This window comes from Corapipo altera, unplaced genomic scaffold, assembly GCF_003945725.1.
Source record: "Corapipo altera isolate COAL_440 unplaced genomic scaffold, ASM394572v1 122, whole genome shotgun sequence".
NCBI lineage: Eukaryota > Metazoa > Chordata > Aves > Passeriformes > Pipridae > Corapipo > Corapipo altera.
In genome coordinates, this window is record NW_020884961.1 from 212,572 (window position 1) to 218,582 (window position 6,011).

The following is a 6,011-nucleotide window of genomic DNA, read 5'->3' on the forward strand; positions in this document are numbered from 1 at the left end:
GACGGGCACGCGAACCGCCTCTCCCGGCAGGGCGAGGGCAGCGCCAAGATGGCGGCGCGCTGCCAGTACTCAACATGGCGCCTGCGCCCGCGGTTGTGGCCGAAGTAAGAGTGTCGATGTTTCCGCGGTTATATTACCTTAGCGGTGCTAAAAACGAGGGGAAAGCTCGTGCGTTGGCGGATGAGAGGAGTGCAGTGCTGTAGGGTGCGGCTGGGTGTGCGGGAGAGCCTTGCTGGGCACAGTTTGATAGACCCGCGCCGAGTGAGGTGGACACGGCGTGAGGCGGTCAGGGAGGGCGAAGAGCCCCTGCGGGCTGTCCTCATGCTCGGGGTGTCCCTGTGGAGGTCGGGGCACCTCTGGGTTCGCAATGGCAGCACTTGGGGCACCACTGTCACAGAGTGTTTGCACTGTGCTGCAGCCATCACAGAATCACAGAATAGTCAGGGTTGGAAGGGATCTCTGGGGATCGCCCAGTCCAACCCCCTGCCCAGACAGGGTCGCCTGGAGCAGGTGACACAGAAGCACGTCCAGGTGGGTTTGGAATGTCTCCAGAGAGGGAGACTCCACGCCCTCCCTGGGCAGCCGTTCCACGCCCTCCCTTTGCCACCCTCCATGGAAAGAGGTTGTCCTTATATTGAGGTGGAACTTCTTGTGTCTTAGTTTATGGCCCTTGCTCCTTGTTCTGTAACTGGCACCACTGAAAAGAGTCTGACACCATCCTCTTGGCAACCCTTGGATATATTTATATGCATTAATGAGATCCTTCTTGGACTTCTCCAGACTTACCAGGCCCAGCTCCCACAGTCTCTCCTCATAGAGATGCTCCAGACCCCTCATCATCTCTGGGGCTTCCCCTGGACCCTCTCCAGTAGCTCCTTGTCTTTCTTGTACTCTTTCTACACCTGGTAATACTTCTTACACCTGGTAATACTTCTTATCTCTGTGTACAGACAGGAGGCTGCAGGAGGGTGAGGTTTGTAGTGATTTCTCAGTGTCACAAAGTTGTCTCAGTGAAGTCCCACAATGGGACCTGGATTCCCATTGAACCAACTTCTTTAAGTTTCCCAGTCTTCAAAATGTAACTCTTGATACTTGTGAAGTGTTTTGCTCCTGCTGTTGCTTTTTTCTACTAGTAAATTGTATCTGTTGCCAATATGTTGGTTTATTCCAAGTTTAGTAATACTTGGTATTTTTAAGCCTTAGCTTTCAGCTTTGATAGCTATGATGGTTATAATAATTGAATGCAAGGTGGTTTTGTATAGCTTTTATAATTGTAAACAGAATCCTCAAAAAATTCATGTCATTGTTCAAAAACTCAGGGGGATTTGCAAAGCAGAAATATCAGTGATAATCTTACAGTTCAACACTGATGTCATTACTTCAGTGAATTGTGTATCAGCTAAAGTGTTGGGTTTGAAAATCTGTTGTTTGGAGAGGAAAGTTTCTGGTTCGTTTGAAATACTGAGTGACTTTCCTGTCAAGGACAAGTAGGCTAGATTTGGAAAATCCTCTGTGTTTCAGCTAAACATCATTCATATGGAAAAAACTGTTCCTGTTCAATCCATTACAGCAACTGCTCATGTCAGGCAGGAGGGGTGAAGTGCAGACATCTGTAGTTCAGCTTAACTTGTTAAATTCCCGTCATGTAAGTGAATGTATAACTTCGCCTATGAATGATATTTGATCCTCTCTCCGTTGCACAGGAATGTCCTTCCTGGATGACATCTGATAGCAACTGATCTGCAATTTTTGTGTAATTCTGTTAATGGGAAAAGGCACTGAGGAGCTGCAAGAATGAATTGGCCTCCCTGTGAGTCACGAGGTACCAGCTGCTGGATTTGGATGAAAAATAGGAAGTAATAAGTATCACGTGTCCTCAACCCAAACAAGCAGCTGACTGAGTCTTCTGGGAATAAATTTATGTCTAATCAGTTGTCAATCAGTTTTTGTGAGCAACTGGTTTCTCTGGAAACCAAATATTAAGCCATTTTGAGTGATACAAGACAAAAGACTTCTTGTGTCTAGAGCAGAGTGAAATAAGTAAGAAATTCATCTGTCCCCTGCACTCAGCATAAACCACACAACATATCACTTTGTTTTAATCTTGTTACTAGCTGCAAAAATATTGCAGTTCTGCAGTTCTCCAGTTCTGCAAAGGCCATGGTCAGATAACCTGATATGACTTAATTTAATTGTGAAGTTAGAGAGAAATTATTTCAACCATGGAAAATGCCACACACACACTCAAAACTGGAATATGGCAAAGATCCTTGTAAGCTTCTGCTATCTGTTAATGATTCTTACAGCATTTTTTCTAAAATCTGGGGGGTTTACACCAGCATTTTGAAGGAGGTGAGTGGTGTTATGCCTACCACACAAAAAAAGGCAGACGAAACACATTTTAAAAGCCTGATCTTGGACTTAAAGAATAGCATGAATTCCAAAATGTGTTGCTGCAGAAGCAAAAACTATTTGCCAAAATAAACATTCAGGAATATGTAGTTGACTGTTTGTAGACTTCTTGCTTGATAATATAAAAATAGATTCTCTGGAAGTATAGAAATGCAATTTGTAGAGTAAATACACTTGTAACTGTTAATTCACTGATCTAAACCCAAGAACGTGCAGATAGAACAGAACTGGCCTTTATTTTGCATTAGTTTGACACTACTGTATTTCTGGTCCTTTTTCCTAATTTCAGACCGTTCTCCTAAATATTCTTTTCTAGCTCCTTATACTTCTTTTTTTTTTTTTTTCTTCCTCTTCCAAGGTCTTAAACTTAGCAATTCAGCTGTGCAATAAGCATGTGATCTCATCAGCATGCCAGGAGAAATTCCCAGAGCGCCTGATCCTCAACAGTTGGTTGGGAGCACCCCCAGACCGGGGTTGTTTTGTGGCTGGATGGAATTGGCTGTGAGTCCCGGTAGAAATGAGCTCATCCCAAGGAGTGAGCTCTGCCTGGTGTCCCCTGACCTCTGTGGGAACAGTGTGTGTGCAGCCTGCAGAGCACTGATTTCATGGAATACATGTTTACCAGCTGCAGCCAAGATTTATTGCCCAATTCTGAGTGCTGTGGGGTGGCCTGTGCTGTCGCTGAGGTGAGGAGGCAGTTAGAGCTGGCAGTGCCTTGCAGTTCTAATGTTCAGCCTGTAACAGTTTCTTCAGTTGCTTGCAACAATTTGTTTTCACTGAGAATGCTTATTTCTCCATTTTATTCAGAGTGTAAACGTTTCAGGCGCAGGGATAAATGTTACGTGGAGGGATGGAGGCCAAATACATCAAGAGTGGCCCTAAAAGCAAGTAATGCCTTTTAAGTGCTACCCTACTGTTGACATAGGAAAGCTTTTAGGAGGTGAAGTTTTTGGAAAGTAGCTTTGCAAAGGTGGTAACTGTTACCTCCCCAGGGCACCTTAAAGCAGGATGGTGCTCTGTTGTCTGAGGTTGTCAGGCCTGGTGTGATGATGGGTCGTGGATCTGGTGTCCTGTGGGAAAATGGCATCCATAGCTAACAGAGAGCAGAGGGTGCTCTTGGCAATAAAATACATGGGACATCTAATTATCTAATGATTACACAACTATGATCTTATACTGTGCACTGAAACAGAGATTCTTTGCACACTCTTCAGTTTGTATAAGTTTTTGCTCTTTTTGTTTGAATCCTTAAATTGAAAATAATTCAGTCCAGGTATTCTTAAGCCAGAGGATGAAATAGGGATACTTAAGGTTTGTACCTAAGATGTCTTTAATATTTCTGCAAATGTTTCAATTTCCATGCAGTTCTCTGGTTTTCATTGTGAATATGAAGAAATATGGGGGGAAATTTAATCTACTGCCTTTTGATGATGTGCAGAAGCACAACCAGTCCTGTAACAGATGAGTAACTTGGTTGCCCAGAGAGGCTGTAGATCCCCATCCCTGGAAGTGTCCAAAGCCAGGTTGGACAGGGCTTGGAGTAACCTGGGCTAGTGGAAGGTGTCCCTGCTCATGGCAGGGGGTGGAACAAGATGACCTTCAAAAATCCTTTCCAACCCAAACTATTCCGTGATTCTGTGAAATAAAAACCACTTTAAATATGATCTGCACAGAAACATTCAAAACTGACATGTCTTTTGAAGAATCACAATATCAATTTTGGATAATAAATTTAAGCATAATCATCAAAATGTGAAACAGAAGGATTTTAGCAACACATTCCTAATTTAGAACTTTCTTCTCTGCTGTTTCCACATTGGTCAATGCAACTGTGGCTGTTGTATCCAGGTGGAATAAGCTGGGAGGTTTGCACAGCTTTTTAGTATGAAGATACTCATTCAAAGGAACAGGAAAGAAGATGTCAAATAATGCTGCATTCCAGCATGGAACTGCAAGGAAATGCAAATTCTTAGGTCGAATAGGGATTGCTCTGGAATGGTTGTGGTGCTTTTAAAAAGCTTGGGTTAACATGCTAATGTGAAATGTGAGAGTGTTTTGAATGAAGAGGAGAGAGACACAGAAAATGATTAGCAAAGCTATTACAGTTCTTACTTCAAGCTAGGATTAGTGATTTTTTTCAGGGTATATGTAAATAATCAGCAGCTTATTTTTCTTTAAATGGGCAGTAAGAAAGTTGCTGTTTGCTTTCATTATGGTAAAGGTAAGGAATTCTTGATTTCTTTTACCTCAGTGACAACTTGCCTGTAGTCTGTAAATTAAAGAAAAAAAGCCCACATTATTTTTACATTCTTGTCTGAGGTTGTGTTTAGTATCCTTGAAATGAAAGAAGTAGTTAGAGCTGTGTCCTTGGGTGACAAACCTCTGTGGCCGTGCCTGTCTCCGGCCCTTGTGCTCAAAACCTGTGTGTGGATTAACGCCTTAGAGCTCCCTGTAACAGGAGGGGATTTCCCGGGGGCACTGGGTAAAGGAAAGTTGCAGTTCAGGCAGGAAATTGCACCTTCGTTGGAAGTTCTGCGGTTTGATTTCTAAAATGTCATTTTACACTAGACAAACTTCCCCGCGCAGCTGTAGGCGTGTGCTGTGCGCGTGTTCACGGGGGCTAAAGGAGCAGCAAAATGTGGATTGAACCTTTCTGTCAAAGGACCACAACCCGAGGCTTAGAAAGACAAGAAATCACAAGCACCTTAATTAATATTTTGGGGCCCCTGAGGCAGTGGGAGGCTGATGTGCCCGTTTAATAACGCTGGACATAAGGGTGTGCAATTCCTGCCCGGGAACAGCATCACTTGTGTTTTGTTACGGAAATGCGAGACCACAGCACCCCGGTTAAATAAAATGGTGATGGTGCCGTATTTAGCAACTCGCAGGGTGTCGTTTCATTTTAGAATTAAAATGAGAAAACAGAAATCGGGAGGGGGGGGGAGGGCGAGAATAACCCTTTGTGTGATAGAACTGAGGAGCGCGTTGTAAAAAAACTATGCGGGGACGTGTCGGGAAAGCAGCGGAACCTCGGGCCCCGCCGGGCACCACAGGAGGCGGGTGGGTCGGGCTGGGGCTGTGGATGTGGATCGGGCCGGGGATGGGGCTGTGGATGTGGATCGGGCCGGGGTTGGGGCTGTGGATGTGGATCGGGCCGGGGTTGGGGCTGTGGATGTGGATCGGGCCGGGGCCGGGGGTTCCCTCGCGTACGTGCGGCGGCGCAGGTCCGCAATGAGCCCGGCGGGCGCGGCCGGGGCCGGGCCGGGGGGGGCGGTGGCGGAGGCGGGGCCGCCCCGCCCGCTCTGCGGCCACAGGCACAGCCCCGGCGGCAGGTACGGCACGGGCCCCGCGCCCGGGGCTGCCTGGTGGGCTGCGCTGAGGTTTTTTTGGGGGTATTCGGTGGTTGTTGCTTTTCTCCCCGTGGAGCTGTCGAGCTGCGGGTCGCGCCCGCCCGCTCCGCCGCCAGCCCGGCGCGGGGGGCTCTGAAGGGCCGGGGTGCGGGGGGGGGGGGGCCCCCCCCCCCCGCCCCCCCGGGGGGCCCCTTCCCCGGGGGGCTCGGCGAGCGGTGTCGGCCCCTCGCCTGCCCCGGGGCCGCTCGG

General features: G+C 47.1%; 1 long non-coding RNA gene across 4 annotated transcripts; it reads left to right on the forward strand.

The window, feature by feature from the left end:
• Positions 1-35: 35 nt before the first annotated feature.
• Positions 36-4,717, forward strand: LOC113956990. Of its 4 annotated transcripts, none has more exons than XR_003531039.1 (3): positions 36-204; positions 1,704-1,822; positions 2,771-4,717. It is a non-coding gene; the product is annotated as an uncharacterized LOC113956990 (long non-coding RNA). The 4 variants fall into 4 exon arrangements; XR_003531037.1 differs by lacking the exon at positions 36-204 and adding an exon at positions 824-973; XR_003531038.1 differs by lacking the exon at positions 36-204 and adding an exon at positions 838-905.
• The last annotated feature ends 1,294 nt before the right edge of the window (positions 4,718-6,011 follow it).